The sequence below is a fragment of the Pelodiscus sinensis genome, chromosome 6 (genome assembly GCF_049634645.1).
Source record: "Pelodiscus sinensis isolate JC-2024 chromosome 6, ASM4963464v1, whole genome shotgun sequence".
NCBI classification, from domain to species: domain Eukaryota; kingdom Metazoa; phylum Chordata; order Testudines; family Trionychidae; genus Pelodiscus; species Pelodiscus sinensis.
Genome location: NC_134716.1, coordinates 42,336,761 through 42,361,777, shown reverse-complemented (window position 1 = coordinate 42,361,777; position 25,017 = coordinate 42,336,761). Strand labels below are relative to the sequence as shown.

General features: G+C 40.6%; 1 long non-coding RNA gene across 3 annotated transcripts in view; it reads left to right on the top strand.

The window, feature by feature from the left end:
• Positions 1 to 25,017, top strand: part of LOC142829856 (uncharacterized) — a 67,172-nt gene that overhangs the window by 4,637 nt on the left and 37,518 nt on the right. For 2 of the 3 annotated variants that reach the window (XR_012904726.1, XR_012904727.1), the window contains exon 2: positions 2,859 to 3,096. The exons of the other annotated variant lie outside the window; for it this stretch is intronic. This is a non-coding gene — a long non-coding RNA (uncharacterized LOC142829856). The remainder of the gene's footprint in view (positions 1 to 2,858; positions 3,097 to 25,017) is intronic. 3 annotated transcript variants of the gene reach the window in all.

Genomic DNA, 25,017 nt, shown 5'->3' with positions numbered 1-25,017 from the left:
GGGGGGAGCTAGAATAGGTTTTAGCCCTGCTGCCTACTTGCACCTCCCTCCCTCTCTTCCCCTCTGAGGTTCCATCCCCTGGCTAGGTCAGAAGCCAGAGATGGGCCCTGGTAAGAGCCTCCCATGGGGCACAGGCTGCTGTGCTGAGCCCTGGACCTTCCACCTACCCTTCCTGGTATGCCCCAGGGGGAAGGGACACTAGCGAGGAGCTATTGTCAGGTCTCCCCTGCTCCCACCCAGGGCAGGTGGAGGATCTGGTGCTCCCCAGAGTGGATTATCTCTGTTCTCTGAGATCTGTAATCATTAATAAAAATCTATCTCTTTTTCTTCTGTGCCCTGACCTGCAAGTTGCATACTGTCTATCTAGAAGACTGGAGTCAGCACAACTGATTATCATGTGATGTTTACATATTCTTCTTATCGCCTCTCTTATTATTTCACTTCCTTATCTTGGATGTGCATGGCACGTGTTAGGTATTTGACCTCTCTGCTGGCTCTTCAGGTTCTCTATGGCTGATAACTGCAGTTTAATTTCTAAATGTTGCTTAGTAGGAGTTTTTTTCAGGGCTATTGCTTTCCTTCTGAGTATGACCTACCTTCTTTGTTCTTGAATGTAAAACTTTACATTTGGCCATTTTGAAGCCCATATTATTTGCCTTCTTCCAGTTTACCAAACAAGAGAGATGGCTCTGTATCAGTGACTTGCACTTTTCATTATTGACCACTTTCCCAGTCTGTGAGTCATCAGCCAACTTGATTAGCAATTATTTCAAGTTTTCTTTTTGGTCACTGACAGAACCATTAAACAGCATCGGGGCCAAGACCTGATTTCTTTGAGCCGCCACTAGAAACATGAGATTTCAATGTCTATTTCCCATGTACATGTTGAGGCCTATCGAGTTGTCAATTTTTAATCCATTTAATGGTATCTATGTTGATTTTGTATCATTATAATTTCTTAATCAAAATATTGTGCAGTACAAAATCAAATGCCTTCCAAAGTGTTGCATCAACCATATTACCATTATCAACCAAACTTGTAGAAAAATCAAGTTGGATTGAAAAGGTCTATTTTTCCTAAATCCACAGTTAATTAATAAAAAAATTAAAGGAGAGTAAAATATAATCGAGTCCCATACTAGCCTGTTCTAATATTTTGCTCGCGATTGATGTCAAGCTAACAAGCCTGTAGTTACAGGGTCATGCCGTTTACCCTTTTTAAATATTGTCACAATATTAGCTTTCTTTCAGTCCTCTGAAACTTCCCCTGTGTTTCAAGACAGATTAAAAATCAACATTAACTGTCTAGAAAGTCTCTCTGCCAGCTGTTTTAAAACTTTCTGCTGTGAGTTATCTAGACATGCTAACTCGAAAATGACTAGCTTTATTAGCTGAATATGCCCCTGAATTCCTGTGGGAAAGGGAAGAATTTCATTATCATTGATATGAATACATTAGCTGTCTTTTCCCCCAAATATAGAACAATAATATTTATTAAACACTCCTGCATTTTCTGCATTATTACTGGCAGTTCTACAATTTCCATCTAGTACTGAACTAACATCATTATGAGGATTTCTTTTGTTCTGAATATAGTTGAAAACCCCTTTTTATTATCTTCAGAGGGTAGCCGAGCAAGTATGTAACTGGAAAAACTTAAAAAAACAATGGGTAGTCTAGTAGCATCTTAAAGACTACAAAACAAGTAGATAGTATCATCAGCTTTCGTGGGCACAAAGTGGGTTGTTTCCAAAGCTCATGATACCTTCTACGTGTTCTGTTAGTCTTTAAGGTGCTGCAAGACTATTCACCTTTTTAATATCTTTAACAAAGTTGGTAATAGAATTCTATTTGAACCATTTTGTTTCCCGTATGTATATACACACACGCACTAGAAGGCTTACCCAGCATTGCATTAGGTCCTTAGCTCAAATAATTTTTTTCTTCATTTATATCATTGTTCTGGGATGGAAGAGGGGGAGATGGATTCAGTATGCAGGCTGCCCAACAGAGAAAGGCCACCCCCAGTCCTCTCTCACTGAAGCAGCTTGGGGTTCGGTGAGAAACATCTATCTATGGCCACTGCAGCTCCAGCAGGCACAGCCAGGGGAGGAGTACATGTCCCCCCTGTGCCTGGGCTGGGGGATAGAGAGACACACAAACAGACACACAAACAAACTCTCTGAAATACATAGTAGATAGCTGTCCCTTTCTCCACACCTGCCCCAAAGGTGTTATAGCTGTCCTGATCCCTATCTCTGGCCCCTATGGTCATTCTGCAGTTAAATGCCCTCCTGCCAGACCCCTCCATTTCCCTATTATGAGAAACAATCCAATTGTACACACATCCCACTATTCTGGCACAAATAAAACCTGACCTTGCATTAAGTTATAAAAGGAAGCTGCATTCAAATTTATCTGTGAGTCCATTTATTCAAGAATTCCTCCTAAATGGTAAGAGCTAGGACCAGCAGACACACGTTGCAGGAATCAGGGCACAGGGGTGAGAGTGGCCTCCGGATTCTCTCTGGGGGCAGACCAAGGCAGCAGGACTGTGCACCCTGTCCGCCAACTTGTCCTTGGGAGCCAGCAGGGGCTCTCTTCCTCTTCTCTGGCCCCTCCTGGGCTGGTAGGGCCTCTCTCCCTCCTGCCTTGTCCCTCCCAGGGTGGTGGCAGGCAAGATGGTGGAGCCTCTGTCCTGCTGGCCACTCTCTTGGTGATACAGCTGCCCACAGTGGATACTCTTCTGCATAGAGCTCTCCCCTATGGGCTCGCTGCCCCTAGTGGCCACTCTCATACCACTTCGGTGAAGGAGTTTGGAGCGCAGGTGGTATTCTCTTCTATCCTTCCTGTCAAAGGTAGGGGCCCGGGCAGAGAGAGGTGCATCCTGGAGGTGAATGCCTGGCTGCGACGATGGTGTCGCCAGGAGGGATTCGGCTTCCTTGATCACGGGGTGCTCTTCCAGGAAGGACTGCTTGGCGGAGATGGAGTTCACCTTTCCAGGAGCGGGAAGGCCTTGTTTGGACACAGACTGGCTAACCTTGTGAGGAGGGCTTTAAACTAGGTTTGTCGGGGGCAGGTGAGCAAAGCCCACAGGTAAGTGCTGAATGTGCGGGACTGGGAGATGGGTTGGAAATGGGGGGGACTACGGCCTATAATGGCAAGGAGAAAGGAGGGTCAGGGCACAACAGGGAGGCAAGATCAAATCAGTATCTTAGCTGCCTATATACAAATGCGAGAAGTATGGGTAATAAGCAGGAAGAACTGGAATTGCTAACCAATAAATACAACTATGATATCATTGGTATTACAGAAACCTGGTGGGATGGGACGCATGATTGGAATGTTGGTATGGAAGGGTACGGCTTGCTCAGGAAGGACAGACAGGGAAAAAAGGGAGGAGGGGTTGCCTTGTATATTAAAAATGTACACACTTGGACTGAAGTGGAGATGAACGTAGGAGATAGCTGTGTAGAGAGTCTCTGGGTTAAGCTAAAAGGGGTAAAAAACGAGGGTGATATCATGCTAGGAGTCTACTACAGGCCACCTAGCCAGGTGGAAGAGATGGATGAGGCCTTTTTTAAACAATTAACAAAACTATCCAAAGCCCAAGATTTGGTGGTGATGGGGGACTTCAACTATCCAGACATATGTTGGGAAACTAACACAGCGAGGCACAGGCTATCCAATAAGTTTCTGGACTGCATTGGAGACAACTTTCTGTTTCAGAAGGTTGAAAAAGCTACCAGAGGAGAAGCTGTTCTGGATTTGGTTTTAACAAATAGGGAGGAACTAGTTGAGAACTTGAAAGTGGAAGACAGTATAGGGGACAGTGATCACGAAATAATAGAGTTCATGATCTTAAGGAAAGGTAGAAGGGAGACCAGCACAATTGAGGTTATGGATTTCAGGAAGGCAGATTTTGATAAGCTCAGAGAACTTGTAGGTAAGGTCCCATGGGAAGCAAGACTGAAGGGAAAAACAACTGAGGAGAGTTGGAAGTATTTCAAAGGGACGTTGTTAAGGGCCCAAAAGCAAACAATTCCGCTGTGTAGGAAAGATAGAAAATATGGCAAAAGACCAGCTTGGCTTAACAAGGAGATCTTGCATGATCTCAAAATAAAAAAGGAGTCATATAAAAAATGGAAACTAGGACAACTAACAAAGGATGAATATAGGCAAGCAACACGGGAATGCCGGGGCAAGATTAGAAAGGCAAAGGCACAAAATGAGATCAAACTAGCTACAGGCATAAAGGGAAACAAGAAGACCTTTTATAAATACATTAAAAGCAAGAGGAAGACCAAGGACAGGGTAGGCCCACTGCTTAGCGAGGAGGGAGAAGCAGTAACAGGGAACTTGGAAATGGCGGAGATGCTCAATGACTTCTTTGTTTCGGTCTTCACCGAGAAGTCTGGAGGTGTGCCTAACGTAGTGAATACAAGCAGAGAGAGGGTAAGTTTAGAAGATAGGATACACAAAGAACAAGTTAAAAATCACTTAGGAAAGTTAGATGTCAGCAAGTCACCAGGTCCTGATGAAATGCATCCCAGGATACTCAAGGAGCTGATAGAGGAGGTATCTGAGCCTTTAGCTATGATCTTTGAAAAATCATGGCAGACAGGGGAGATTCCAGAAGACTGGAAAAGGGCAAATATTGTGCCCATCTATAAAAAGGGGAATAAGAACAACCCAGGAAATTATAGACCGGTCAGTTTAACGTCTGTCCCAGGGAAGATAATGGAGCAGGTAATTAAGGAAATCGTATGCAAACACTTGGAAAGTAATAAAGTGATAGGGAATAGCCAGCATGGGTTTGTGAAGAACAAGTCATGCCAAACTAATCTGATAGCTTTCTTTGATAAGATAACGAGCCTTGTGGATAAGGGAGAAGCGGTGGATGTCATATACCTAGACTTTAGTAAGGCATTTGATACGGTCTCGCATGATATTCTTATTGATAAACTAGGCAAATATAACTTAGATAGGGCCACGATAAGGTGGGTGCATAATTGGCTGGATAACCGTAGTCAGAGAGTTGTTGTTAACGGTTCTAAATCCTGCTGGAAAGGGATAACAAGTGGAGTTCCTCAAGGGTCTGTTTTGGGACCCGTACTGTTCAATATCTTCATCAATGATGTAGATATTGGGATAGAGAGTACTCTTATTAAGTTTGCAGATGATACCAAACTGGGTGGGGTTGCGACTTCTTTGGAGGATAGGGACATAATTCAAAATGACCTTAGCAAGTTAGAGAAATGGTCAGAGGTAAACAGGATGAGGTTTAATAAAGAGAAATGCAAAGTGCTCCACTTAGGAAGGAACAATCAGTTCCATACATACAAGATGGGAAGCAACTGTCTAGGAAGGAGCATGGCGGAAAGGGATCTAGGGGTCTTAGTGGACCACAAGTTGAATATGAATCAACAGTGTGATGCTGTTGCAAAAAAAGCAAATATGATTCTAGGTTGTATCAACAGGTGTGTTGTAAGCAAAACTCGTGAAGTCATTCTGCCGCTCTATTCTGCACTAGTTAGGCCTCAGCTGGAGTACTGTGTCCAGTTCTGGGCGCCACATTTCAAGAAAGATGTGGAGAAATTGGAAAGGGTACAGAGAAGAGCGACAAGAATGATTAAAGGTCTAGAGAACATGACCTATGAAGCCAGGCTTCATGAACTGGGCTTGTTTAGTTTGGAAAAAAGAAGATTAAGGGGGGACATGATAGCGGTTTTCAAATATCTAAAAGGGTGTCACAAGGAGGAAGGCGAAAATTTGTTCCTCTTGGTTTCTGAGGACAGGACAAGGAGTAATGGGCTTAAAGTGCAGCAGGGGAGGTTTAGATTGGACATTAGGAAAAAATTCCTAACTGTCAGGGTGGTCAAATATTGGAATAAATTGCCAAGGGAGGTGGTGGAATCTCCCTCTCTGGAGATATTTAAGAACAGGTTAGATAGACATCTGTCAGGGATGGTGTAGACGGAGCTTGATCCTGCCTTGAGGGCGGGGGGCTGGACTCGATGACCTCTCGAGGTCCCTTCCAGTCCTATTATTCTATGATTCTATGATTCTATGATTCCCTTTAAACAGCAGCCCCTCCCTTTGCATCTTATGGAAAACTGTCCTTTTTCCAGGGCTTTCAGTTCTTCCTGGCACAACCAAACCCTGATCTTGCTTAAGGTTAGGAGAGGAGGAATCTGTATACAAAATTTGGTGGTACTAGCTCTTTACCGTTTAGGAAGAATTTTTGAACAAATGGACTCACAGACAGACACATAAACAGACAGACACACTCTAAAATATCGATATCTATAGATATATACAACTTTTTTATTTATTGTAGAATGTTTATATTTTATTTTGCCCAGAAGACACAAAAGAAATAGATCTGGATATAGTTGTTTGAGATTTCTTTGTCCTCTTAATAGAGTGTTGCTTCCCCTATGAATTTTATGGGAATCATCCTCTAGGAAAGATTCTAACAAGGTATAATAAAACAGAATAAACTTCTTTAGACTTTCACCACATCTTCATCCTTTGTCTTCTTACTTTTTAGGTTTTCTTCCCCTTCTAGACATATTTTAGACCTGAATGGCAACTTGACCACTAACTACAATCAGCTCCTTTTTTCTTTTCTCTTGAGGTTCATGATTTCCTCCAAATGAAAAAGTTCTGGTCAGCATGACTGTCAATAAGGAGACAGAACCAGCGGGGAGCTCCAGTTGTGCAGTAGGGATTATACTTTTGGAGACCTCACATGCTGATTTCTGATATGATTAATCAGGTGAAATGCACAGAGCTTTGTTGTGCGAATAAATTTGTTTTGAAAGGCAGTCTGTTCTTGTTACTAATGACAGATACGAAGTCAGAAATTTTTTTTTCTTTTCCAGAGGTCTTGAATTTTAAACAATTAGTCCACACGAGAAAAATAAATATAAGTAATATTAAGGATTAATTTAGATTGGCACAAGTGGTAAAGTTCAGGATTAGGGCTTCAGCTGATTTCAGCCTTATCTCCTGCTGGGTCTGGTTATTAGTAGTGCATTCAGGGCTTGGTCCAGCAAGTCTTAGTGTAGGGCATAGCAGGGAGTGGAAAACTGTTGTGTTCCAGTACAAAATGCAGTCTGCACATTTGTGAAAACAAAGTGAAATGCGTATTTCTCTGCAGCGTGATAGCAAACTTCAAGATGCCTGTGCACCCATTCCAATAGTATGAGACACTGCTAGGGAGGGCGAGAAAACATCCACTGAGATAGGCTGACCATATTTCCCAATGCCAAATATGGGACACCTGGTAAATCGCTCGGATTTAAGTGAGTTCAATGGCAATCAACCAGGACTATGCAGTACAAACCTTCAAAATAACACTGAGCACCCATTAAAAAGACTTATGCATTATTATAACTAATAATAGGTACAACATTAAAATATATTCTTACAATTGATGGTTACTGCTGTTTAGAAGTACCTGCCTTGTCCTCGTCTTGCTGTTCACCACTGGTCACCTGAGATCAGGGCTGAGACCTGCGGGGAGGGGAGAGAGGAAGGGGGAGGTGCCGCACCCAAGAATGTGGCTTCAGCCCCTTCAGCCCTACAGCAGAGAAACGGCTTCAGCCCCGTGGCAGGGGCTGCCTGAGAACGGGGCTTCAGCCACATAGCGAGGGCTGCCTGGGAATGTGGCTTCAGCCAGCGGTGGGAGCTACCAGAGAAAGGGGTTTCAGCCTGGAGTAGGTGCTGGCAGTGTGGGCTTCAGCCCCATGTTTTGGAAAGACTGGCAGACCTTCCCCCTTCTTTAGTGTGCACAGGGAAGGAAGACACACACTACTATCTGGTTTCTCCCTGAGCACCCTGCCTGACTCCAGACACCATGTGCCTGCTTTACTGCCAGCCACAAATAGGAGGCTGTTGCAGCTACGCTGACTGGGGAATTCAAGGACCAGCAGGGGCATGTAATTATGGGACATTTTGCTCCTTTTTAAAAAAAAGTCAGGACACCTGGAAGAGAGCTTAAATACGGGGCAGTCCTGGTAAAAAGTGACAGACAGTTACCCTACACTGAGAGGAAAATCCATGTTCAGTGGGGCTGTCAGCCTTGTCAGGCCTCAGGACAGTGGGAAGCCTAGCTCCATGTCCTTGGAAGGAGCAGGGTCTCAGACAGAAGAGGTGGAGCAGGAGCTATCCTACCCCAGACAGGCCTCAACACTGCTCAGAGCATGCTGCACCTACCCCAGGAGGCCCTCGGCATTGCCTGGAACATGCTGCATGGGGCTCCGGTGGCAATTTAAAGGGCACAGGACTATGGACATCACTGCTGCTACAGTGACAGCATCCAGGAGCCCTGAGCCCTTTTGAATCTCTGGGCCCTACGCTAGTTGCCCCATCCCCACCAATGGATCTGGTTATGTTACCTGATGTATCTAGCGCACCTTGATACCTTGCTGCACAGACTAAAAGATACCATAAAAAATCTCTTTGATCCAATATTCAGGGGATGGCAGACATTATAAGCTGAAGCTAGTGCATACTTTGTTATCCTAGAAGTGCTCATCCTTGCATGAAAAACAGCACTGTAGATTTTGAACAGAAGATTTTGTGAGTGAACGATAACTGCTTTTCTTAGTAAGGCAACCTAGCTCTTTTGGGGTCATACTTTAGGTGAATGTACTACAATATTTTTAAACAATGGGTAAAGGATCAATAGCTGATTGACAGGTTTCAATAAACTGTTAATTGATTATTTTAGATTGTCACAGAGTCAATTCAACAGGCCAAGAAGTGAGTTAAACCCATAGTTAGAAGCATATATAATACTTTCTGCTGATGTATTTATCCCCATCAGAAAGACAAATTATTCATGGCTGTAACATGCTTATACAGATTGGACCTCCCTAGTCCGGCACCCTCAGAACCTGATCAGTCCTGAACGAGGGAGTTTGCCTGACCAGGGGAGGTCAATTCTGCCCCTTTGCTGCTGGCCTCTGGCTCTGCTGGGGTCTGTCAGCAGACTAACAGGGCAGGACTCCTCTGTCTCACTCACGGGTCCAGGGGCTCTCTGGTAGTAACATCCGTGGCCTTCAAGACTATGGATGTTGCCGGACCAGAGAGTTCTGGACTAGAGAGGGTCAACCTATAACATATATTAATTATTTGTTAAATGATTGTTAAATAAAGCATAACTGGAATTTTATATTAAAGTGTGACCTATTTTTGTTTTCTATAAACTACTTTATTTCTTCCTGCTGTAGATTTTGAACGTCAGATATGTACTTCAATGGAGGACAGAAATGTATTGAATCAGTCATAGAGCTAACCACACAAAAGCAATAAAACTATTATTCAACTTAAAGTAAAAGAAAAAGACAACCCATCACCATATAGTTTAGACTGCCAACAACCCAAATGCAGGATGCAATTTGTAAGGAAGACTTAACAGGGGAGTTAAGATGTTTGAGATTCCTCCCTTCATTGTAATTTCACTTTCTATAACTTCAGGTTCATGAGTCTTCATTTCTGATGTTAGTTATTTTCAACAGAAAAAGTGAAGGGTAGCAGTTTTTTATGGAAATTCAGGAACTTTGAGACTAAAATGAGCAACCATACATAAAAAGGAGCTTTAAGGGTCAGGGACCCTTCCACAGACAGCACAATTTTCACTCAATTAGCCAGATACTGTCACATGAAAATCACTACATACACAGAAGTTGAAGCACTCAGATATTTCAGTATTGAAGTAGACATGAGTGACTAATTGATTTTTTGTTTCAATGGCTGAGTGGCAAAAAAAATCTGTTTTAACCAAAACAGAATTTTTTGTGATTCCACCTTTTTGATATTTTAAGAAACTGAATATAGCTAAATTTCCAAATGAAACAGTTCAAAATGGAAAGTCAAATCATTTAATTTTGAATGGGTTCAAATGAACTATTAATTTTTTTTGAAACCAAAATGCTTTCTTTACAGCCAAAACTGTCAAATTCAGCATTTAGTCATAGCTACTTTTGATCACACCAAAACTTCACTTTTCAATAAATTAATTCAACCTTCTCCTGATTTTGCCCAGGTCTAAATATAAATACATAAGCTTCAGAGGGGTAGCCGAGTCAGTTTGTAACAGGAAAAACTTAAAAAACAACAATAGACGAGTAGCACCTTAAAGACTAACAAAACATGTAGATGGTATCATGAGCTTTCGTGGGCACAACCCACTTCTTCAGATGACAAGTAAATACATAGATGGTGAAATTCTGGCCCCATTGAAATTAATGTGAGTTTTGCCACTGTGTTCAATGGGGCTAAGATTTCATTCATACAGTACAAGTGAAGTATTACCTCAAATTCCATAGGCACACAGCATGGCTAAAATACTCAGCTCTAATATAATGCAATTCATGTGTGTTTTACAAAGAAACATAAAAGTCTTTAACTCAGATCCTCAGAGATATTTGGGTTCCTAACTTCCACTAACATTTATCTGAGTTATGTGTTTAAGTATCTTTGAGAATTGGGCCTATTATCCTTAATTTTCAAAAAGAGGGAGGAAATTCAGGCACAAAGATATGAAATAACCTACCCATAGTCAAAAATAAGGTTCAAGGGAGAGCTGAGAATAGAATAATCTGTATCTTCTCATTCCCAGTCTTATGTCCTATTCCCTGGCTCACTCTGGTATCTAGCCACTTTTAATAGGATAGTTTATCAGAGTCCTTGCTAGGAATTTTCTGGCCCCAGACATGGTGTTACAGTTCCTTACACTGCTCTGGTGGTAACAAATGTAAACCTGGAACAAATGTAAACTTTCAGGACACAATTCTGCTTTCAGACCTGCGTAGCAGACATAGTGCAATATTGCTAATATCAGTAGGACTCTGAAAAGATCAAAATATTAATCAAAATGAGCTGTGTGACCTAGAGTGAAATATTTTACTCTTGTGATTTTATTCACATTTCTAATTCATAGTGGCATAGGCTATCTCACCATATAAGTCCAATGTAATCACAGAGATTGTTGTTAAATTCATGTACATTCTTTCCTTCATTTGCAGTTCTGAAACTTAAGTACTTACAACAGTGAATAACTACCCAAAAAGACAGATTAGTGCCAACTTTTTTTTTTGGCTTGCTTCTTTTATGTTAAAAGCCTCCATTGAAACCCCAAACACCACAGGAAAAAAAAAAACTTGGACTTGACCCAGTTTAATTTTTAAGGTAGAGAAAAAAACCGCATTCATCCTACCTGGTTATTCAGTTATTTTATGAAAATAATCCAAAAAATTCAGCTATATTATATCCCAAGCAATTTCACTGTAAAATATGAGATCTGTTTAAAGTATTTGTTAAAAAAGTGTGAGACTAAAAATCTTCACCTTTACTTTCTTTTGCTCTCTAGTATTTTTAAAACCATACCTTTTTATTTTAAATTTGTAAAAACCGCATGTGCCACATCAGATACCAGAGCACATCATCATGGCTTATAACACTTTGCAAATATTCATGTAATTCTCAATGGAAACAATGTGAGCTAGTGCAAATGTAATTGCAAGATGATATATGACATTTCCTAAAAAAAGAAGTAGATGATAGAGAAGAGATCACCTTTTGTCTTTCCAACAAAAATTATTTTTTTCTGAGATAGTATAGGAGACCCATTAGAAAAAGAAAACAAAAATGATTCATAACACTTTATGTGGTATATTTTTTGTTTAAATTTGGGAGAGCTGTGCAAGTATGAACTAATTCCTATGCAGCTGCTAAGAAGCTCTCTGGTTTTATGTTTAACATTTCTGTTACTTTAGAAAAAGTTTTACTACATTTTTGGATATGGATAAACTGAAATAATTTTATTGCTGGATTTATGTGGAAACTCTGTTATTGCACTAAACAAAGAAGAAACATGGGACAGGTATTTTCATGAGGTCTAATAAATTTCCATATACTATTTTTATAGAAGTGATTGGTCACTCTTGGCTTTTACTTTTTTTTTTTTTTTTTCAAATTAATGTGCATGGGAGAGACAAAGGGATTGCCTAGCATGCACACCTTCCCTCCAGAATGTACAGGTCTGGCCTGCATTGTTAACACCTCTGTTATCCATGTCTTTGGCTACTGTTGAAGAAAATGACAGTTGTGCTGAGTTGGGCAAGACTCTCATTGCTTTTTTGACATAGAAATATATCTACGAAGTGGAACGAGACTGAGATCACTAAACTAATTTATTCCATGGACAAAATTGGGTTGCAAGTCTCCAGAAGTGAAAGGCCATGTCACTTGAGCAGATCCTTTCTGTGGGAGCCTTGATCTCTCCAGGGTTTTATTTTAGTGCTGTCAAAAGGTTAAAGTGCAAATACATAAACAACATTTTGTGTTTATAAAAGTTAATCAGATTTGTTTATCTAGAGGCAATACCTTTCCTGAAGATTGCATTTGCCTTTTTCAATGCTGTGTAACATTGGTGGTTTATAATCATCTTGTGATTGACTAATACACCCAGGTCTTTCTCCTCACTAATAAAAAACATTAAATAAGATTTGTTCCAGGACCAATCCTTGAGGAACTCCTCCCCTCCCCACATAGTTTCTCTGTAAGCACAACCTGTTTTCTTCTTTTTAGCCAAGTTCTTCCCCACCTTACAATTTATGTAGTAGTCCCATATTTTCCAGTTTAACTAATAATTTCCTGTGTGGCACTATACCAAATGCTTGACTGAAACCCAGACAGACTAAATTCACTTCATTTCCCTTGTCTTGTAAATTAAGTATCTTTCCAAAGGAAGCTATCAGGATAGTCTGGCACAAGGTTAGCATGAAAGACTGAGCTCTTTGAGAAAATAGCAATAACAAGTGACCATTTGGTTGCACTTGTTATTCATCATGCAGGTAATCAAAAAGTGAAACAAGGCAATACACTGCTGCTTTCATGCCACGTAAGATAAAACAAGTGCGTGGAACTGTATACACAAAGCATAGAAAATGTTTAGGGAGCAAGGTAACACTTCCGTTTCTGACACTGGTAAATAGACATTGTGATAAATTTGACCAAAAAAGAACGTTTTCACAGTCACCTATCACCAATATTATCCTGTGTGGCCACTGTTTCACTGCCACAATATAAAATAACAGATTGAGATAGAGTCATCTAAACACAGCAATGTTTTAATCAACACAGAAGAAAAGCTGCATCACAATAAAATTACAGTAATTTACAAAAGAATCCACTTTATTCAGTATATGAATTTCAGTAGTCCCAGGACCACAACTGTTGTAACTAAGGACACATCTTTGCTTGCGTACTAGAGGTCGTTCCTTTGGCATTTGATTCAGTAGGTCTAGTCAAGATCCATAAATAGAACGCTGAGGGCAGTTCCGGCTGGCTCCTGTATTCCTCACAGTCACAAGGAGTAAGGGAAGCCAATGGGAGCATTTGTTCCTATAAGCCTCCCGTTGTAGGGATGCCGCCAAGCTCAGCTTAAGTTAAGTCAGCTCCAGCTATGTATTTTATGTAGCTGACGTGTACTTTAAGCCAACCTTCCAGGTCTAGTGTAAACCTGGCCTAAGCAACCTCTGCAATAACACCTTCAAACCACTGCTAAGACTATAGAAAGAAATGGGGCCTTCATATTCTCAGACTTGGACAACTCCTGAAATGCCTATAAGGAAGAAAAACTATTATCCTACAAATATACCAGGAAATATCCTCCCCTAATATCCATAGAAACTGCACTGACACCAAACAGGCTGAGGGGACATATAAACCTGGGTGAACCCAATGAGTTTTTACTTAGACCACAGGAGTTGTTAGGCATAGCAGGGCTGACAGCCACCATGGGCCCTGAAGCAAAGTATGTGTGTGGGGACTGCTCCATGCCCTGGAAGGGGACCTCAGGTGGTCAGCCCTTAATACCACCCAGAGCATGGTGATGGGTGCTCCCCCCTAGCCCTCAAAGCCCTGTGGAGTGATACTTCTGCAGAATTTCAAAGGGGTCTGGAACTCCCAGCTGCTGCCCTTGCCACAGTAGCAGCTAGGAACTCCGGGCCCCTTTGAAATGCTGGGCCCCTGTGCAATTTCCGCTTTGCCCGCCATCATCGATGAGCCTGGTCAGGCAGAACTAGAGAGAAAGGGTAGAGGTGGTGATCTTCAGCAAAGTGATTAGAGGTTAGGTAGAGAAGATAGATCTGTGCAGGAATGGAAGTCAGGACCAGTAGTTCTGCAGCATACTTTTCTCTGCCTTTGAGATCATGAAGGCCTCTCTGCCCAACCTCACACCTTGGGTCTGCATTCTGTGGGTGAGGAAATACTGAGTTTGGGGAAAAAGGGAAGGAACTGAAGAGCAGTCACTCTAGCATGAGCCCTCTAAATCCCAGGGCTATCCAGGTCTGAGAGAGAACAAGTGTCTTTACCTAGACCCCTCTGTACTCAAATAGCCATTTGGCCCAGACATCCATTATGTCTAGGCTAACGTTAAGGAGCCCCACCAGCTGCAATGAGTCGAAAGGAATTCATCGGCATTTCTCTTCAGGATTCTGACATTTGAGAACAGGATGTGTCAACAAAATAACCCTGCCACTCTGTTATAGAGAGTTAGTTTTACTCCAAACAGCACAGTATCTCACTGAGCCCCTTTCCTGGCCTATGTTGTGCAGCAGTGAGGACAGGCATCCTTTTTGTAAGGAACTGTTCAGTGCAACAAAAGCAACATTTTACTCATAAGACTCCAGGCTGGGGAGCTTGCTCCTTTATTCAACTCTATTACAACAAACTGAGCATAGAGGAAAGTGGGAGGAAGTCCCACTGTAAAATAGGAAGTAGGAAGGGTAGAGTATGGGTCCCTCCCCATATACTCTGGGAAACCCCATTTTCCCTGGCTATGGTGACCTTTTTACCATAGTTCTTCCAGGAATTGTGTTACTGGTTGGAGGAAGGCTTGTAGCTCCCTGTGAATGAAAGAATAACCCCCCTGTGGAGGCTCCAGAATTCACAGAGCTGGAAGAAGCATTCCTCATGGATACAAGGATTTTCTAGGCCCAAGCTTCCCACATTGCCCACCAATCTGCTTGCTCTTGGGAGAGAATTAGGGTCAAGTAAGGGAGTTTAAAGGCTCAGGCTGACCTGTTTTCCCATCCATTTTGCTATGTGAGGATACAGTATGATCAAATTTCATACCATTTAAATTGGACCCCAAGCCAGGCCTGTCAGGTTCTTGGGTGGGATCTGTAGCTGAGAGCAAACTCTGCAGGGAAGCTGAGTAAAAACTATGTTGGAGAGGCAACATTCTTGTTTTGGGTGTTCAATTTCTTGTTCTCGTAGCAAACCCAAACATTTAATATGGTTTTTAGCCAGAGTTTGGGTTCCCTATAATATAATTGAGCAGAACCTGATTTTCTTCCCAATGGTGTCAGCTCAATTCACTCCAGGCCAAAAAGCCTAGTGTATTTAGAGAAATATTCTAGACTCTTTAAAAAAAAATAAAAAATACCTTTCTGACCAGATGGTTTTGCGTGTGTTCTCCCAGCTCTAGTAATATTACAGTGTGGAAAATGGCAATGTGGAAAGTGATTAGCTGTTCAGTTTTAATAATATATGGAGCTGGAGCCTGCACTTTGCAAATGTATGAGATTACGGCAGCGTCTGCTGAAATAATCTCTGCCAAACAAAACATCAGGAGAGATTTATTCTCCTTGTACCAGTCTCATCTCAGCATTTGATAGGGAACATATTTTCATTATTCTTGTCTTCACTTCTGCCTGTGCCAGACACATAAAGAGGGCATGACAACCTAGGTAACCATCAATAAACTGTGCTGGTATGGGAGGGTTGCCTGACAAGATGTGAGCTGCAATCATTTATACAGTTTTCTCGGTATGCTCAGAAAGGTCTTTGCTCTTTTGTTTCAGCACTTTTATAGGAGCTCCGAGCTGGAGTCTGCATTTTTGTGTGGTAAGCTCACAAAGCTGGATTCCCTCTGGACTCAAAACTTGCCCACATTCATATTTTATACGAGCTGCTTAGGGCAGCTGATTCTTCTGGTGTTTATTTTTCTTTATTTGAAATAATTGGTATACCCCTCTGAGGGGACCTTGCCTGTGATGGTTGCTGGCTTTAGGCAGGTACCCTCAGCTTTTCTCTCCTGGGTTCAGCCCCAACTCATCCATCATCCTTCCATCACAATGCCAGAGGTTGCCGCTAAGTAGGCAATGAAACACACATTCAGAGATGTCTAATTGTTTTGTGTTTTAAAGTGCAAAACTCTGTCCCTGTGGCTGACTATTTTCATGCTCCACCCTCCCTGTTAAAGCGGGCCCCTCTTCAGAAGAAATAAGGACTCAAATCTTCAATGTTAGGGTCAGAAGTTTCAGATTGTATTGAAAATGCTGGAATTTGACTCTGTGTGTGCTGCAGGGATACTTTGCACAACGTGCTACTGTGATTCTCCTTACATGTATGCAAGCACCTATATGTAGGGAGGGGGGTGGTGACTATAAATGACAGAGGTGTCTATGAAAATGAGAAAAGAAGCTTGGATCCAAATTTATTTTGCGTTGCTGTCCCTTTCTGCCTAATAGATTGAACCAATGTGGTTCAGCTGAATACTTCCAAAGTTTGGGCAACTTTGATCCTAAAAGGGAGCTGCAAAATCTTGATGCAGATCCAGCTTCAATGTTCAGTCAGATGAGTCCTTTGGCTTTGTGCATTAGAATCAGGGATGTGTGACCCAGACTTTGCTGAAAACTTCAAAGCAGACCCAAAAGGAACTGCTTTTGATGTTCAAGTAATGTGGTTAAATTCCAGTGTATTGTGAAAGCGCCTCATGAGATTTCCCCTGTAGTTTTGCAGACCCAACAGGTTCAATTAGTTCATATATTCTGAATAAATAGCTGATCTAAACAAAATTCTGATCTTTGGAAGTTTGACCATTATTATTATCAGCTATTAGAAAGTCATCAGGTTGATCCTTTTCAACTACCATAAGAGTGTGGCAAATTTCCACTCACTGCTGGTGCATGTTACAGGTGGCCAGATGTGTATGAACTGATGATAATTATCCTGCCCCCCTTAACCCAGGAAAAAAATGAAGGAATAACTCAATCTTTCTGAGGGAGGAAACTTGAAAATGAGTCTCATGCAATGCAAAATATATTTAACCTTCATACAACTTAATTCAAAAACAAAACATTGAAGACTTTCTACTGAATGTTACCCAGATTACAGGTTGCAAACTTTACAGATCTATGAACTGCTGGAGATTTGACCTTTCACATGATTCACTATCCCAGATCCAGTGGTCCTGGAATGTGAGTGGTCCTACATGAATTTGTACCCAAGCTACCCAAATTTAATACCCAAGCATCAAGCTACCCTTACTTCAGATAAAACTCTCCCTGCTTTGATATCCGTCCTATTATAGTAACTCTCACCTTACATGCAAGAGTTCTACTGAGACACTGGAAAAATCCACATCTTTCTCCAGTCTCAAAGAAGAGTTAGCACTTATCCTTTTAATGTAAAAAGCTATCCTCATAGCCCTGAGGGCTGGTACACGGCTTTTTATCACATATTATTATAAGTGCTCTGCACAGGTGCATAGGCTTTCTCATGGTATTCCTTCCTCAGCTGTTTCTCCCCCGCTTTCTTTTCTGTGATTTTTTATCTTCTTTCTCCTCAATTTTCTTTCCAGATAGACAGATAAGGGGCTTATTGAAAAGTATTAATGTGCTGGTCTCCACCACTTTCTCTTATTTCTATATCAATATCTTCTGTTTGTCTAAATAATCACAAACATCTTAAACCAAGCTAAATATTGAAATGTTGCCTGTTAACGTTTTCTACCAATTATTTGTTTGCTCATCTTGAGTGAAATTTCTTTAGACTATATCCAAGCTGCTTTTTCTGTAAATTTGTTGCTTGGCTATATAGAAATAAATACAAATATTGTCATCACTTTACACTCTAGGTACCAAGATGTAAGTACTTGTAAGTAAATGAATAAAAGTGCCATCTAGCCAAAGGTCTCCAAGTGCTTTACAAATATTAAAGCCAACTCCTAGTTTCACTGATTTATCCATCCAATTTATGTGAGTATTACCACTGATTTCACTGATAGTTGGGTTTGGCTCAATTTTTAATTTAAATTATAAGGGGAAATTAAAGTGATCTTCAACTGATCTGTAGGGAACAGAGAATATTGAAGGATGTTCAGGTCTATAGCATCTGTCAGTTGACACAGTTTTCTATTATCAGATTTGTTCTCATTACTTTGGAATAAACTCTCATTTCTCTTTGAGAGGCACATCAGTCCAACTATGCTGCCTATGGAAAAAAGGCTGTGCCATGGAAAAAAAGCCTTCCTAGTAGCAACTTAATTTTCCCTAAACATAGAGGTGTACAACAAGAACTACCTCAGTGTTTCAAACCAGGACATTACAGAGCTTTTGAATACATACTAATAGAACTGATAAAATGTTTGTCTGCCAGCTCAGACAGAGATCAAGATTCTTTTAAAAGCATTGAGACACTGACAACACATTCACTAGCCGATAAGTTCAATACAGTATACAGGGTTTTTCTTGCTTCAGCTAAATTACAGGGCTCTTCTATAGTGGTTGCTCTTCCCATAGTTTAAACTATTTCTAAATACTTTCATCAGCATTATTAAACAAGTTAAATTTTAACAGTCTTATTAGACTCATGGATCAACTCCTTTATTTCTCCAGTATCACTTAAAACTCACTCAGCATTTTCTGGTAAGAAGCACAACTCAAGGAAAGCTCCCAGATGAATTGTTAGTTAGAATCTGAGTCTGGTAATGAGAATGATTTAGGAATGAAAACCCCATACTTGAGTTGCTTTTCATCCTTGATAATGTATTCTTTCTTTTTCTGATCCTCTGTATAATGATGACCTTGCAAAATTCAGCATTTGTTTGATCCCACTTAACAAGTATAGCATTATCTGACAGGATGTTGCTTATACACAAATGGAAGGAGATGGGGGGAGGGAGGGAATGTGGGGTATGTTCCATGGTATTTGAGTCAAAGCTATATTTGAATAAAAGTCTTGTCTGCAAGTTTGCAAACATGTAATTAAGGCTCTTACAGTTATCTAAATCCATTTTCTTTCCTTCTAATTTTATGGTCAAAAGCATTACTGTTTGTTTTTAGACTTTCCTTATATCTGCAGTAACCACAGAAAGAACCAAATGTTGTTTGTTTGTTTATTTGTGAAACAAATTATGCCCCTCTGTAACCTTCACTGTGTAATTTGTTTTGGGTGTACAGTTTACAAGAATGTATGCCCTGTTCTAAGCTCCCCATCTTGCCCCTGAAATTAGAAGATAAAGCAGCAGAATTCTCATGAAAGTTGCTATAATTTTAGTGTAATAGTTACAGCTCATTATATTGCCCATAATCAAGAATAATTTGACATAATGGAACCTTCCATTGGAGTCTGTGTTCACTGCCTCTAATGAATAAAAGATGGATGTCAGAATTAAAAGGTATAGAATTACTGTTACATACTCTGAGTACTGTTGAGTGCAATTCAATGAAATTATAGATCTGTCCCCATTTATCACTTGTGGTCCATTTTGTTTAACAAATGCAGTAGTCAGTGTCTGGTTACACTTGGCTATGCAGGGAAATGGAGTAGGAAATCTTTGAAATGCACCACTTAACATTTTCATTTGGTGTCTGTGTGTTTGCATGCTGTTTTATATATATGTATGTATTTTCTTGGTTTCACAGAATAGATGCCATTCGATAGTTTAGCCACAGTTGCCATCTTTCAAGTTATTCCTTGCCATGGCTCCAGCATGAGACATCTGAAAACCTTCTCTTTGCCCTCCAAATGTGTGGTATTTAGAAATCTGGCCAGAGCTCTGCACAACAGACTTAGGAGAAGGTCATGCTAAGTCTATGGCTGGCCCTGAAAATTCCATGAACTGGCATATTCCAGCAAAAGAAAATGACCCATCTTCCCAGCCTAATTAATTTTTACATATACTGATTGTAAGATGTAAGCAGATATATACTTGATCTGAGCTGATTTAAAAAAATATCACTCCTGACGGATCGTCAGCCACATAAACTGATACCATTTGAGGTCAAAAGGGCTAGATTAATTTATACCATCTGACAATGTGGTCTTGAATCTTATTCGATAGGGCCATGTCTACACTAGGAAAGTATTTTGAAATTACTAAATTTGACTTAATAACTTCCAATTTAATAAATTCGAACTAGTGTTTCCACTTTACCATGAGGCCTTGAAATTAGTCTGATGCAGACTCCATTAACGTGGATATGCTACCTCAGACTTACAGCCTCAGGAAGCACTGAGTAATAATTGGAGTAATTATTTTAAAACTGTGGCAGAGGAGTGGCCACACTGCCATTATTTCAAAATAGCTATTTTGGAATTAGTGTTACTCCTGGGCTGTGTCTACATTGGCAAGATTTTGCGCAACAGCGGCCACTTTTGTGCAAAAACTTGCCACCTGTCTACACTGGCCGCGAGTTTTTGCACAAGAACACTGACATTCTAATGTAAGAAATCAGTGCTTCTTGTGCAAGAACTATGATGTTCCCGCTGAGGAATAAGCCCTCTTGTGCAAGTGTTCTTGTGCAAGAGTCCAGCGTAGACAGGCAACATGAATTTCTTGCGCAAGAAAGCCCAATGGCTAAAATGGTCATCAGAGCTTTCTTGCGCAAGAGAGCGTCTACACTGGCATGGATGCTTTTGCACAAAAGCACATCTCTTATGCAAAAGCACATGCCAGTGTAGACGCTCTCTTGCACAAATACTTTAATGCAAAAACTCTTGCGTTAAAAGTATTTGCACAAAATCTTGCCAATGTAGATGTAGCCCTGATAAAAAGCAGGAGTACAGATTTAGAATTCCGTGGCCCGTTATTTTGAAATAGTGGGCATGGTAGCATGGATGCTCCGCTTATAAATTTGACCTGGGGGTGGGATTTACTTCTAAACAAAGTTGTAGTGTAGACCAGGGCTAGGTGTTTTCTGTGTGGTCCTATGATGGGTCTTATAATCTGGTTCTCTAGTATCATTACAGAATTCCATCCTCCTCCTCCCTTATTCGGACGCTAATATAGAATCTCTTATAGCTTCAGATTTACCACTCATTTGTTCTGAATACAGGTAATTGGCCAATTAGCCAAACACCTCATAGCAGTTTAGTCATATCAACTTTTTTCAACTAACAAAAGGAAGGACTTATTTGCAAAAGGCAGTTTATCAATATCATACCTCTCATGGAAACTTCCGCCACTTCCTCTAGGCAAAGGTGCCATTTTTGTAGACAACAGAGACATGGGTGTATTTGAAAAGGCTCTCCACCAAGGAGCATGAATTCAGTACCATGGTGGAGCATATATGATGTCTCCACCCAGGGAAACAGTCTTCAGCGCCTGAGTGAAGGCTTCAGATACCTAAGGACAACTTACGTATGCTGTGAAATGAATGCTCACAATCCAAGAAAATAAAACATCCACAGTTGGATAGCAAGAACACAGAAGAACACTGAACTACTCCATTTACACTAGCAAGGATAGGAAAACTGTAATGGGAAATGGTAGGAAAAGGCAGGATAAGCCAAAAGCAAAAAAAGAGAAAAACCCTAGAAACTCCACAAATACGCCTTTCCACTGAACCATGCCACCAAATTGCTCCTTGTCATGCAAAGCTAACTCCCCACCAATGTTACAGGATGGATGAGCAACGTTTTTCAAACATAACATTTTCATCTTTTAAAAATGAAGACCATTAACAATTTTTATTGTTATTAACAATTAAAAATTGTCTATTAACAATTTTTAAAAATGATTGCCTCGTTTTTTTCATTTTCTCATAATATTTTGACAACATTTTAAATCACAAATGTCAGTGATCTGATTATAGAGATAGTTTATTTAGTTTATTTAGTAAAACCCCTTTTTAGTAAATGACAAGTTTGATAGCCATTTGAAGGCAACAACTGCACCATTTTGAATTTTGAAACAAAATGAAACATACCAAGTCAGGCAGTTGTAATAAGTGTACTGAGAATTGAACAGAACTGAACCGGAAAGATGAACTCAGCTATGATGAGTAGGAGTGCGAGAACAATTTTTATAGTGGAGATGCTGTAAGCAGGCCCACCAGCAGTGGAAGCAAAGGAGCCAATTGCCCTGGGGCCCAATGATACCCTGGGCCACTTAAATCTCTACTGGAGTGCTGCATGGTATTGTCCAGGCAGAACTGAAGACTGGGAGGCTGGGGGAAGGGGCATGCCGTGGTCCAGGCTGACTGCCCAGCCCCACCCCTTCTGCCTGAGTCCTGCTTCTTTCTTGCTCTGTGTCTCACTGTAGACACTGTAGAGCAGGCATGTCCAAAGTCCGGCCCGCGGGCCAATTGCGGCCCGTGTTCCGGTTTAATACGGCCCCCCAGGTAATTTGGCAATATCTATCTTTTATGGCCCCCAACGAATCCATATGTATTGAGATGAATACATTGTAAAATCTCAGTTAATGTCAGTTGGTCTAAATCAGTTATAAATATATTTGGACACAACATGTATACTTGGTGTTATGTTCCTGTTCATATTTTTTGAACTTAAAAGTTGACAGACAACCTTTATTACCAATAATATGTAATGTCCTTTACAATGTTCCTGACATATATTTCTGCTTCCTGGATTTTTTTTTTCATCTGGCCTTCAGATATGAAAGGCAGAGTGATTTAACACCTGTTTAGATTTGTCATCCATGTGATGAAATGAAAAGTATGCTGTTTGCAATAAACTTTGCATAAAATAATTAATTTGCATTTAATTTTAATGGTTCAAAGAATGTCAGGCAAAATGGTCGGCCCTCACGCATGTTCACTTCATCAAATCTGGCCCTCTTTGAAAAAAGTTTGGACACCCCTGCTGTAGAGTTTCTGTACAGGACCTTCCCCAAAACACCTTCTGTCTGGCTTCCTGCATTATACTTTGTGAACTAGCAATGGAACAGATGCATAAGTCTATCTCCATTCAGCAAAATGGCTGGGCACTGTGAAGTTTGTGCATAAACACTTTGCTGAAAGGGGATATATTGCTGAACAGGGCTCTAAGGCATAGAACATCTTGCTTTGTGTGGTAATATATTTCAACGAGTCACTTGTGGAACAGTGGTAAATATTTTTGCTAATAGGCCTACAGATCGGAAATGGTAAAAATGACATTACACCGGAAAACACTTTTGCTACGTCTAGTCTGGCCACATAAGACGGAATAGGCATGCAAAGCAGGCAAGTCAGAATAGGGAAATCCGCGGGGGATTTAAATATCCCCCGCGGGATTTAAATAAACATGGCCGCCGCTTTTTTTCCGGCTTGGGGAAAAGCCGGAAAAGAGCGTCTAGACTGGCGCGATCCTCCGGAATAAAGCCCTTTTCCGGAGGATCTCTTATTCCTACTTTTCCCCAAGCCGGAAAAAAAGCGGCGGCCATGTTTATTTAAATCCCGCGGGGGATATTTAAATCCCCCGCAGATTTCCCTATTCAGACTTGCCTGCTTTGCATGCTTATTCCGTCTTATGTGGCCAGTCTAGACGTAGCCTTTGCCTACAGCAGCACACTGCTAGGTCCAAAACCTAGGCATTATTTGTACTGGACTCTTGAAAACTGACCAACTTTGAAGTGAAGAGTTAACATGCATGAAGAGTTCACTCAGAAAGGCAGCTTGATAAAGATCGGCTTTTATCTTGGGCATATTTAACTGAACAATTAATGTTATCTGGAGAATACATACTTGGTAATGCACAGCATGTGCAAGTATACAAAAGAAAACCCAACAAACCTGAGAAAAATGTATTGCATAAGGAAGGTAATTTCTTTTTAACCAACCATCCCAAGCACTGAATTCCCCAAGAGGACCACTCTGTTACCTTTTTTAATAATTACAGCAACCTTTGAAGTGGTTTTATGCAGATAGAGCTGACCTGGCCTGTTTTTTGTTTGTTTTTGAGGGGAGAGAGACAGTTTAGTGATGCTAGGGGTGAGTCTATACAGCAGGGCTTAACTCAAAATAAGCTACACAGACTGAGCTACATCAATTGCATAGCTTATTTCAAAATAGCTTATTTTGACACTGGGAGAGTCTACACAGCACTTATTTCAAGATAGAGCACTTTTCCTCCAACTTCCCTTACTCCTCATACAAATAATGAGGGTTACAGGAGTTGGAGTAAGAAGTCCTCCAGCTTGACAGTATTTCAATATTATTTCGAAATAACTGCCTGCTGTGTAGATGCAGACTAAGTTGCTGTGTAGATGTACTCTAGGATGGGTAGAGGACAGAATTTCAAAAGCTACTTTTACACGCATAGCCATTTGAAACCACAAAATCCACACTTGGTCATTTGTGCACCCAGTATTTATGTATGCTGATGTGTGCAGGCAAATAAAGATGTTGTGCAGAGACATAACGAGAGTGTTATGTGCCCAATGGCAAAGGCAAAATTTGCGTTCCCCCAATCATTTGTTACTATGTATCTGTTAATTATTTCTAAGTCAGCAAAAAATAAGAACTTAAATAAAAGTCTTTTACATAAAAAATGTCAAATGCTTAAAATATGTAAGTTTTATAAAACACAAGGGAAATAAATGTTATACAACCTAAATATGAATTTCATCACTATATTTCAATCAAGCATTTAAAACCACTGTTATAGTAAACAAGTAACTGCCTAGTTACTTACCTAGTTAACCTAGTTGTTTTTCATACTATTGCACAGTGATGAACTACATCGTAGTTATGAATGTAAGAGATTAAATTACCTGTTAAAATAACACCCAGAAAAACTTTTAAATAAAACCAACACACAGCACGATAATCACCCTTATTTTCTTGAAGGCACTTGAAGCAATAAGTAGACTAAGGTTGAGGTTACACTGCCACTTGGACTTTTTCCTTGAGGTTGCTGTGAGATTCTATCCTTAAGTAAAGGAGAGAGGACTCTCTGAGCTGCTTTTCCAAATGTCACACAAGCCAT